The sequence below is a fragment of the Bactrocera tryoni genome, unplaced genomic scaffold (assembly GCF_016617805.1).
Source record: "Bactrocera tryoni isolate S06 unplaced genomic scaffold, CSIRO_BtryS06_freeze2 scaffold_11, whole genome shotgun sequence".
Lineage (NCBI taxonomy): Eukaryota > Metazoa > Arthropoda > Insecta > Diptera > Tephritidae > Bactrocera > Bactrocera tryoni.
In genome coordinates this window covers 18,585,916-18,598,601 of record NW_024395824.1, presented here as the reverse complement: position 1 = coordinate 18,598,601, position 12,686 = coordinate 18,585,916, and the positions used below count along the sequence as shown (strand labels likewise).

The 12,686-nt window shown below is 37.1% G+C and overlaps 1 pseudogene; it reads right to left on the bottom strand.

The window, feature by feature from the left end:
• Nucleotides 1-9,998: 9,998 nt before the first annotated feature.
• On the bottom strand, nucleotides 9,999-12,040 carry LOC120779827 (annotated as a pseudogene).
• Nucleotides 12,041-12,686: the final 646 nt, after the last annotated feature.

The following is a 12,686-nucleotide window of genomic DNA, read 5'->3' as shown; positions in this document are numbered from 1 at the left end:
ACGTTATAAACTTTAAATTCAATATATTTGGATTTATACATACAAGTGTATGATTGTGTGTGTATATGTGTTTCAATAGGGATTAATTGTTATTGAGTTTGTACAAGCTAGTGTGAGAGTTGGGTGTTAATATACATACGTATTGTGTTGATTGAAATATATAATTCCTTTTTGTGTGCTGGGTTTATGCCCTCGTTGTGGGTACTTGATGAATAATTTTGGTGAATTCCTGTATTGTATCCGTATTGTTTTATGTAGTGATTAAAGCTCGTACTTAACGTGTATTTTATATAATGATCGTTCACTTTGTTTTATCACTTTGTCTAATTGTAAACTTCACTTGATGTTGGTCTCCGTGTACACAAGTGACTTGATTGCTGTGTTGGCGGGATAATAATATGCCTTAAGGCAAAAAGCGCGGGAAAGTTATTCTCCTTTTGTTTTTCCTTCTTTTCTGAAGTGAGTGAAGTTGGGGCGGTTTATATTCCTCTGCATTACGCCTCTATTACTTTATGTAATTTGTGGGAGTAATGCAGAGGAGTATTTGTTTGAGTTAAACACAGGTGTTAATAACCTTTATTTTGTTTCAATCCTTTTTCAGATATTTGTCTTTTATTTTCAGGTATCAAAAATATTTTCTTTAATAAATCTTTTTTCGGATATTAAATATTTTTTTTTATATTAAATATATTTTTATTTATATAAACTGTAATACATTTTTTGTAAACATTTAAAAAATAAAATGAAATAAAAATTAAGAAAGTTTAGTTTGAAATTTTAACAAATTTGAAAAGTAGGAATCAAAAAATGCAACCCAGCATCAGCTATTTAAAAAAAGAAAATGCAACCCTGCATCATCTATTTAAAAAGAGAAAATGCATTCTTACATCAGCCGTCGATTGGGGATATTAGAGCAGAACGATATACTTTTTTATATGACACTGCTGAATGAACGCAACAAAGATGTATGATCTCATGTATACGTACGTGAGTGGGTAGAACATTCGCTCGGCCTATGGCAAACTACACATGTTTACCCACAGGCTTACCAACTGATTATCTGGTTTTTTCCCGCTTGTGGGTTTTATGGTCGTCAGCTTATGGTTGCTTCCGATTCTGTTGGCTTTTCCTTGCCTTGATTAAAACACGTGCTTTAACTTTTATCTATACTAATACTTTTATTCGGAAAGTGGCGTGTTCTAGATGAATATACGTAAAAGAATAAAAGTGGTGTGATCTCTGCAAGAATGCGCAGAAGAATGAGAATGAAAGAATAATGACAGTTCTGCTAACTGCGGTGCAGATTAATTAATCGAATTGATGGTGCTCCCCTTGGGTGTTAGGTGTGTTCGCGTACTACACTGCCACAACCAGCACCCCTTTCAATCTGTGTGTGCTTACAGACCAGACGTTTAGGGAATCGAACTTTTCTTCCCAGGCGAGTTGTGGTTTTTAGTTGAGGGTCGCTGATCTCAGCTGGAGTAGGCCCTGCGTTCTCGTCGATAATGATGTTGTCGTTGGTAAATGCCGCTTTTCAGTCCGTCATACGGCTGCTGCAGGGGTGGTCCAATTGCGTTGTTTCAATGATGGAGTTCCTTTTGTATGAATGGTTTTATTTTTGTGTGGTGTGCCGTTTGCGTTGGTCGTATCGATTCCATTGCATGTCTGAATTCTTGAACAAACTCTGCTTCGTTTTGGTACGGCTTCAGTTCGGTAAAAAAGTTGCAAGCTTTTTCCGTAAACAGGTTCCGCCGGTGTTGCCTGTATGTCCTCTTTAAATATCGATCGAAGTTCAAGCATGATGAGCGGTAACTCGATTGCCCAGTTTCGTCGATCTTTACATTTTAGTGCTGCTTTTAGTGTACGATGAAAACGCTCAACTAAACCGTTGGCTTGGGCATGATATTCGGTTGTGCGGAGGTCACGTATACCTAGTCTTTCGTTGAGCTGCTTAAAAACTTTACATTCAAATTGTCACCCCTGGTCCGTTGTAATTTTAGAAGGTACACCAAATCGCGTGATCCATCTTTCTATGAGTGAGGTGGCGACAGTTTCTGCCGTTATGTTCTTGATGCTGGATTTTCGATTTTTGGCATGGTATGCACTGCCTTGCCCAGGTTGCAATGTCCTGGTGAATGTTGGGCCAGACGAATCTTTGTTTGATGAGTCGGGTAGTCGCTCGAATACCAGGATGTGCAATGTCGTGTGTAGCGTTAAAAATTGTTTTGTTTTTCGGAATGTAAGGTTTGCATTTGTTGTTTGAGATATGGCAATACATATATCTGTTGTGCTGAATTGAGTACGGGCATCTTAGTCAAAATTATGCTGTAGCGGTCGTTCCCTTGAAGAATGGATTTCAGTTCACTGTCCGCATTCTGTTCTGCCGCAATGACCTCGTAGTCGATAGGTTCGCGTTGCATTACATTGATGTGTGAAAGGAAATCGGGTACTGTGTTTTCTTTACCCTTTACGTAACGTATATCAGTCTTCAAATTGGCTGACGTAATGCAAATATCGGAGGTGTCGTGGCTCTGCTTTTTCAGGTTTCTGTTTAAAAGCGAAAGTGATTGGTTTGTGGTCGGTGTAGATCGAGCAACATCTACCTTCGAGTTGGTGGCGAAGTATTTAACGCTTTTATGTACGGCGAAAAGCTCTCTTGAGTATGTACTCCAATTACGTTGAGATGTTGTTAACTTGCGGGAAAAAAAGTCCGAGGGGCTGCGCCTCGTCGTTTTTTATTTGGTGCAGCACGCCTCTGATACAGTTGTCTGATGCATCGACTGATAGTGTGAGTTGTGCGTTTTTTTGTGGATGCGCGAGCAGGGTTACATTGGCTAATTTTAGTTTAAAATCGTTGAATGCTTTTCGCGACCCTTCGGTCCACTGAATTTTGCGTTAGTCGTTTTTGATGTTGCCCGGAATAAGCGCTTGCAGGATATCTTGAGTATGTGCAGCGCCGGGTATAAATCTTCGGTAGAAGTTGATAATTGCTATGAAACGTCGTAGGTCTTTTCCGATGGTTGGCAAAATACCGTTGGGTGTGACTAAATGACCGAGATACCTCACGTTTGACTGACCAAAAAAACATTTATTGCCGTTAACGGTTAAGCCGTTTTGCTGTAAACGCTCGAACACAATTCTAAGGTGTTGCTTATGTTGAGCTTCGGTGCAGGATGCGATGCAGATAAGGTCTAGGTATGGTACGACAAAGTCTAATCCTCGAAACACACTGTCGATGTGTCGTTGAAATGTTTGGCTCGCGTTGCATAACCGTCCGGTCAATGACCGGGTACCCGGGTATCCATTTCAATCTACATGCCAATTTTTTATAACTCCTCCTCAAAAAAATTTTATGGCCGCCTGGATCCCCAAAACTAAAGTTATTTGTCACCCATTTTCCGACAAAATATTTTAGAATAAATTATTTAATAAAAGTTATTAACAATCAAACTTGATACCTTGCTACCCAGAGGATACTTGGTCAAAGACCGGAAGTAGTGAGCTGCTTGAGTCATGTGTAAAAGAATCGTTTCTGGCCACTCCCAAGTGAATGGCGATCAGAGAACTCTCCTCACTTACGTGAACTTCTACACATGACTCCAATCATATACACATACACATATATTCAGTTATTTAAGGTAGTTTCCTAAAATAGTTTATATGTTAAGGAATAAAAATACAGAATAAAAATCAGAATAAAATATTTCTTCATCGACGAAAGTCTTTCATTGCCCCCAAAAGCGGTAAGGTTTGTTAAAAACTTCATTGAGGTAATAACAAAATCAATAACTAATTATGCCAGAGATATTAAATTTTACCTTCGAGATGGTATAAAAGAGCTTAATGGGAGCCGGTGTAAAAATTGGACGATGGAGGTAGCAACGCCAACTTTCTGGTGATATTACATATCTCGGGACCCGACCGACCGATTTCAGCAATATTTAACAAGTGGCCTTGTTTTCATATGTCTACAGCCTACATGGATATCGGAAAGTAATAGGACTGAGTCGATTTAAAAAAAAAAAATTATTGAACCAATCATTAAAATTATTTAAAAGCTTTCAAAATCGAGTCCTATTACTTTCCTGGCAAACCCTGTATGCGTCGGCGTGGCGAAAATGGGCGAAATCGAACTACAACCACGCCTACTCTCCATATACCACAAATTTAAATTCCATTAGATTATTTCACTTTCCAGTACACAAATCAAGAAGAAATTAATATAAACCAATACAATTTTGCATTTATAATTTATGTAAGGTATGCTATGTTACGTTATGTTAAAAATTGCTCAAATCTTACCAAACGTAAGTACCGCATACCCATATCTATAGTTGTCTTTTGACCGCAAATATCGGTCAATGGGGTGTACAATTAAAGTTCAGAGAGAATTTTTTCCTGACAGTAGTGACTGCGTAACAAAAATGGTTTAAATCGAGTCAATACTTCCTTGAGCTCCTATATACCTAATATAAAGCTTTTCGAGCGGCATTCATCGCCCATTATTTGAGTTATCTTAAAGAAAATTACAGAGCGACTTTTACTAATAGTGTATCTTTATGCCTAAAATAGTTAAAATTGAGCCAAATTTTACTCCATATGATTGATGGCAGTATACGAGGTACCTTAATGAAACCCTGGGAACAGTTTGTTTAGTAAGTGGCATGATAATAGTTAATAGATAAATTCGGGTCTATACTACCTGTGTCATATACAACGTATAATAATTTTCGTTTTTCTAAAAAATTTTATGCCGAATTTGTCGGCCAGTAAATTTCGATCTTTCGTTGACGTTTTACATCTTAAGGTAACTTGCTGGCTTCGATTCTTGCAAGAAATAAGAGTATAAAATGTTCGATGGCTCCCAACTTAGCTTTCTTACTAGTTTATATGGAGTTTTGCCAACACCTAAAGGTCTTTGATCATTGTAAGTTGCGAGAGTGTAAAATGTTCGGTTATACCCAAACTTATATTGCCGTTCATTTTCAAATTTGTAAATAATATTGTCCGCTTTTCTCTGTTGCTCCTTTTTTATCGTTAAACTTTTGTAGCAAATTATTGGCGTTTTTTCTGAAATATAGCTTTTACTTTGCGTCTTTCTTAATTTTTTAAATGATATACATTTGTAACGATAACAACTACATTAATCCACTTTTATTAAAATTTTATAGAAGTTTTAAGAAATGCCAATGAATTTTCTACACTACATAGTATAACACAAAGTCGCTTTTTCTGCCCCTATGTCAACCTCCATATGTAACGGATTTTGATTCGGTTTTTTTTAATAGAGTGATTAAAGAGAATGGTTTATATGTATAATAACATTTATTAAATAGTGGAGAAATACTGATATTTTTAAGGCACATCACATCGTAAATAATTTCATTTTTTCCGCTTACAGTGCAAACGCAGGCTAGACCATACGAGATTTATTAAAACAATGTACTAAGTATTGCACACATTGAAAAGGTCTACAGAAAACTCCGCGATTGTTTATATCTATCGCTAATGGATATCCCACGATAATTTTTTTTGCTAAATATTTAGAATAGTTCAATAACACTTGTACAACTGCAACCGCAGTGCAATGGATAATAACTGGCTCAGTTATCAGTCGATGAATGCCAGTCGACTTTTTCGTCTTTCCACGATTGAAAACCGGTTCATCAAGTGCAGTCCACTAGAATGACTGTCGATTGGAATCCAGTGTGAAATGATGGAGCCATGTTTCTATTGTCATACACCGACGCAAAATTCGTTTTTCTCAGAGTCGGCAATTCGTTGTTCTTGTTGGATTATGAACTTGCGAGGCACCTTCTTTGCACATGGCTTTCGCGTCTTTAGGGCGTCATTATCCTCAGTGCCCATTTCGCTTCTTTCCAACTTAACAAACCTTTTTTCAACGGTTGATTACCCTAGTGCAGAGCCTAAATTCAACAGTATTTTCCCCCAAAAAGCAATGCTTTATTAACACACGAAATTCGTTATAATCCATTTCTTTGTTAACTAACACAAGTTGCTTCACAAAAATTATAATCTACCCTGCCAACCACGGCTACCTACTTGTGTCAAATATTTCAATACAACTACACATTTTTTCTCTATGCACTAACACCAACGCACATTTTCGGGTTATTTTTTGTGTACCTAAATGCGATTGATTTATTTGAAAGAGTGCGAAGGAGAAAACATAATTGTCAATAGTGCCAAAAGAAAATCCCAAAAAGGGTAATAAACAAACGATTGAAAGACGCTTGTCATTCGTGATCGTACCATCGTAAAGGAAGCTCGTACAAAAAGAAGGTAAGTGAATGACTTTTATGTGATTTTGTTTTTAATAATTTGCAAAAAATTACTTCATTTGTTTTTATAGCATTGGAAATCAGAACTGAATTGTAAATAGCAGCAGCAGCAAATATCAATTGTTAAGTAAGTATGTGAGAAAAAGTGTGTGTTGTTTGAAATTGGATTGCGCAGTCCAATATAATACGCAAAAATAATTTCATACATACATACATATGTACAGAAGTATGTATTTTATGCGTTTAAGGCGGCCTGTACAATCCAATATAATATGTGATAACAAATGTTTGCTTTATATTTTAAATAATCAGATAATATTATTCTTTTGTTTCAGATATTATTATGATTTTTATTTAATTAATATTTGCTTTCAGAGTAAATTCTATTCGTATTTAATATATTTTATTTTATCAGATAATATTATTCTTTTCTTTCATGTCATGTTCATTCGATGCAATTATTATTTATTTTCAGGTGTTAATAACCTTTATTTTGTTTCAATCCTTTTTCAGATATTTGTCTTTTATTTTCAGGTATCAAAAATATTTTTCTTTAATAAATCTTTTTTCGGATATTAAATATTTTTTATATTAAATATATTTTTATTTATATAAACTGTAATACATTTTTTGTAAACATATAAAAAATAAAATAAAATAAAAATTAAGAAAGTTTAGTTTGAAATTTTAACAAATTTGAAAAGTAGGAATCAAAAAATGCAACCCAGCATCAGCTATTTAAAAAAAGAAAATGCAACCCTGCATCATCTATTTAAAAAGAGAAAATGCATTCTTACATCAGCCGTCGATTGGGGATATTAGAGCAGAACGATGTACTTTTTTATATGACACTGCTGAATGAACGCAACAAAGATGTATGATCTCATGTATACGTACGTGAGTGGGTAGAACATTCGCTCGGCCTATGGCAAACTACACATGTTTACCCACAGGCTTACCAACTGATTATCTGGTTTTTTCCCGCTTGTGGGTTTTATGGTAGTCAGCTTATGGTTGCTTCCGATTCTGTTGGCTTTTCCTTGCCTTGATTAAAACACGTGCTACAACTTTTATCTATACTTATACTTTTATTCGGAAAGTGGCGTGTTCTAGATGAATATACGTAAAAGAATAAAAGTGGTGTGATCTCTGCAAGAATGCGCAGAAGAATGAGAATGAAAGAATAATGACAGTTCTGCTAACTGCGGTGCAGATTAATTAATCGAATTGATGGTGCTCCCCTTGGGTGTTAGGTGTGTTCGCGTACTACACTGCCACACAACCAGCACCCTTTCAATCTGTGTGTGCTTACAGACCAGACGTTTAGGGAATCGAACTTTTCTTCCCAGGCGAGTTGTGGTTTTTAGTTGAGGTCGCTGATCTCAGCTGGAGTAGGCCCTGCGTTCTCGTCGATAATGATGTTGTCGTTGGTAAATGCCACAGCTTTTCAGTCCGTCATGCGGCTGCTGCAGGAGTGGTCAATTGCGTTGTTTCAATGATGGAGTTCCTTTTGTATGAATGGTTTTATTTTTGTGTGGTGTGCCGTTTGGTCATCGTATCGATTCCATTTGCATGTCTGAATTCTTGAACAAACTCTGCTTCGTTTTATGTACAGCTTCAGTTCGGTAAAAAAAGTTGCAAACTTTTTCCGTAAACAGGTTCCCCATGCAGGGTGTTTGCCTGTATGTCCTCTTTAAATATCGATCGAAGTTCAAGCATGATGAGCGGTAACTCGATTGCCCAGTTTCAAGTCGATCTTTACATTTTAGTGCTGCTTTAAGTGTACGATGAAAACGCTCAACTAAACCGTTGGCTTGGGCATGATATTCGGTTGTGCGGAGGTCACGTATACCTAGTCTTTCGTTGAGCTGCTTAAAAACTTTACATTCAAATTGTCCGTTTACTTTACATTCAAATTGTCCGTTGTAATTTTAGAAGGTACACCAAATCGCGTGATCCATCTTTCTATGAGTGAGGTGGCGACAGTTTCTGCCGTTATGTTCTTGATGCTGGATTTTCGATTTTTGGCATGGTATGTCACTGCCTTGCCGGATTGCGCAATGTCCTGGTGAATGTTGAACCAGACGAATCTTTGTTTGATGAGTCGGGTAGTCGCTCGAATACCAGGATGGCTGTAATGTCGTGTGTAGCGTTAAAAATTGTTTTGTTTTTCGGAATGTAAGGTTTGCATTTGTTGTTTGAGATATGGCAATACATATATCTGTTGTGCTGAATTGAGTACGGGCATCTTAGTCAAAATTATGCTGTAGCGGTCGTTTCCTTGAAGAATGGATTTCAGTTCACTGTCCGCATTCTGTTCTGCCGCAATGACCTCGTAGTCGATAGGTTCGCGTTGCATTACATTGATGTGTGAAAGGAAATCGGGTACTGTGTTTTCTTTACCCTTTACGTAACGTATATCAGTCGTAAATTGGCTGACGTAATGCAAATATCGGAGGTGTCGTGGCTCTGCTTTTTCGGGTTTCTGTTTAAAAGCGAAAGTGATTGGTTTGTGGTCGGTGTAGATCGAGCAACATCTACCTTCGAGTTGGTGGCGAAGTATTTAACGCTTTTATGTACGGCGAAAAGCTCTCTTGAGTATGTACTCCAATTACGTTGAGATGTTGTTAACTTGCGGGAAAAAAGTCCGAGGGGCTGCGCCTCGTCGTTTTTTATTTGGTGCAGCACGCCTCTGATACAGTTGTCTGATGCATCGACTGATAGTGTGAGTTGTGCGTTTTTTTGTGGATGCGCGAGCAGGGTTACATTGGCTAATTTTAGTTTAAAATCGTTGAATGCTTTTCGCGACTCTTCGGTCCACTGAATTTTGCGTTAGTCGTTTTTGATGTTGCCCGGAATAAGCGCTTGCAGGATATCTTGAGTATGTGCAGCGCCGGGTATAAATCTTCGGTAGAAGTTGATAATTGCTATGAAACGTCGTAGGTCTTTTCCGATGGTTGGCAAAATACCGTTGGGTGTGACTAAATGACCGAGATACCTCACGTTTGACTGACCAAAAAAACATTTATTGCCGTTAACGGTTAAGCCGTTTTGCTGTAAACGCTCGAACACAATTCGAAGGTGTTGCTTATGTTGAGCTTCGGTGCAGGATGCGATGCAGATGTCGTCTAGGTATGGTACGACAAAGTCTAATCCTCGAAACACACTGTCGATGTGTCGTTGAAATGTTTGGCTCGCGTTGCATAACCGTCCGGTCAATGACCGGGTACCCGGGTATCCATTTCAATCTACATGCCAATTTTTTATAACTCCTCCTCAAAAAAATTTTATGGCCACCTGGATCCCCAAAACTAAAGTTATTTGTCACCCATTTTCCGACAAAGTATTTTAGAATCAATTATTTAATAAAAGTTATTAACAATCAAACTTGATACCTCCTCCGTTCAATAACCAGGTACCCGGGTACCTACTGAGATTTATATATATAAATGACAGGTTTACACACACTTAAGAGATTGTTTATCAAAGTATTCAGATAATTATATTTTTAAATTAATAATAGACAATATAGTTTACAATTTCTTTTATTTTAACAATAATTCTTATTAGTAAGAACAAAATATCTCCGTTTATATTTATTTTAGTAATATTATTTTCTATTTTTTTACTATTTGTTTATTTATATTGTTTTATTTATTATGATACAGTGCTATATAAGAACTAAAGTATATTAAATTATTCTCTACATCCTTCACATGTCGTGGTTGTAATACAGTGTCCATCACAAATAAGTTTCTCACATACTGAGCATATTTTTCTAGTTTTGCGACGTTTTTTGAATTCACTTTGAAGAAATTCATAGCATACACCAGTAATATTTTTCCTTCCAGTTGAATCGCGCTGCTTCTGAGGTCTCAATGATACGAGTACAGATCATGTTGGCTGCACATTTGGATTGACAGATCGACCAAGACAAGATTCAATCGCTACTTTTGTTGAGAAATGCCTCATAATTTGTGCATTATTCGCACGATTTTCAACGAATGGAGTACACAGCTCTCTGCCCAATTGCCGACAAAATAAGCGTCGTTCATACGATTTTTTAACAAGCATTTTATTATTCTCATAATACAGAATATATGCTGCAGGGCAGGCAATATCGAGAATATTCTAAAAAAATCGTTGAGTTGACCTTTTTGTAGTACAGGGTTACCCACTCGAAGTGTTACCAAATTCAAACTGCTATAACTACCACACTATTAATGACAGCGCGCTTAAATTTACACCAATAACAAATCATTCCATTATTTACAAGCGTACAAAAAACATTTTAGTCTGTGTCGTGTGAAAAAAAAGTTATACGTGATGGAATTTAAACGTAATAGTGTGATTGCTTTATATTTGGCTGGAAAATCACCAAGCAGCAATTGTTCGTCAGCTAAAAACATCTCGAAGTGAACAAAATGTTTGTGTATCGCACTATAAATCGTTACAATGATACTGGCAGCATCGCAAAACGCCATGGAGGTGGTCATAAGAAAACAGCAACATCACCTGAGATGATTCGAAAAGTGAAGGCTCGACTTGAACGAAATCCACGTCGAAGTGGCAAGCTGAAAATTTCGCAAAGTTCAATGCAACGACTGTTGAAAAATGAGCTAAAGGTCAAGCCTTACAAGTTCCAAAAAGGACACAATCTTACACCGCAGCAAAAAAAAGTTAGACTCGAAAGAGCGAAGGAGTTGTTACACTTGCACGAACGTGGCGAATTTCCGAACATTGTGTTTTTCTGATGAGGAAGAATTTCCCTATTGAGCAATTCATAAACTCTCAAAATGACCGTGTTCACGCGACCGAACGCACGTACGAGAATTTAAGCCTACGAATGGCCACCCGAAGTAATTTCCCATCGCAAGTGATGGTATGGGCTGCCGTGACCATGATGGGCGCTCTCCAGTCGTTTTCATCGAGCCTGGTGTCAAAGTAAATGCGACTTATTATCGTGAAAATATTTTGGAAGGTGCTTTAGAGCCGTGGGCACGTAAACACTTCGGCCGGAAAGAATGGACGTTCCAACAAGACTCGGCGCCGTCACATAAAGCGAGAATTAACCAAGAGTGGTTAAAAAATCATGTTCCACGCTTCATTTCGTCGACACAATGGCTTTCGAATTCACCAGACGCAAATCCGATGGGCTTTTCCATCTGGTCCATTTTAGAGAGCAAGGTGCGGACTAAAAAATACACCAGTATGGATGCGCTCAAGAAAGCGATTGTACGTGAATGGGCCAAAATACCACAAGCTCACATTCGTGCAGCATGCAACTCGTTTTTTGACCGTTTGAGGGCCATAGTCAAGGCAAAAGGTGGCCATATCGAGCTAAAGTGAATGGATTCTAAATTTTTGATTATTTTCATACATTTTTGTCATTGGAATCAATAAAAATATTATCAAACTAAAAAATTATAGTCGTTTGAATTTTGGGTAACCCTGTATATCTACCAAGCATTTTATCCATCGTGTCTACTCCAGCTTTGGACCAGTTATAAAACTCGATGATTTCGGGTTTTTTCTGTGCACTATCACTAATTTTTGCTTCGTGATGCATTGATGATAGCATAATTACTACCTTGTTTCTTTTTTGGCACATAACTACATAGGGTTACTTTTTCATGAAAGCCAAACACAGTGGATAATTCTTCTCGAGTTTTTGAAACAGCCATTGCTGGTGGAATGTATGCTTTATTTTTCTTCAGAGTACCAACAATCGTCAAGTTCCAAGATAGTAAAAATTTGGCTAGTGGAAAAGTTGTGAAGAAATTATCCACTATAATGTTTCTACCGGATCCTTTGTATGGTGCCACAAAGTTTTTAACAACTCTTTCACCAACATTTTTCTCACGGCCATCTTTCGATTTTCTTAAGTAAAGCTGTCCAGTAAGTGGATACGAATTTTCAGCATCACATTACTTTAATTTCATATTTAGCTGGCTTTGATGGAATGTATTGAGTGAATCTAGTTCGACCTCGAAATGAATAAAGTTGCTCGTCGATTGTTTGGTATTCTGTTGGCTTATAAATGTCTCGTATTGGAGCAGCTTTATCTATTTCTAAGCGCTGAGCTCTAGTATTGGCATCGTCAAATCGAATAAAACGAATAATATTCCAGAAGCGATTGATACTCATTGCTGCGCGATATAATGGATATGAATACAGTTGCCACATTTCCCTTTCATTGTCAGTATTTGAATTATTTGCGCCAGAAGTTATCAAAATAGCCAAAAATGCATAAAATTCCTGCAGCTCGAGATTTTTCCACTCCGATTGTTTTTTTTTTGTGGATTTTTTTCAGTATATGCTGTATATATTTATTTTGTATATTTTTTTCACTTATCTCTGTATACTTTCTACACTGTTCACTAC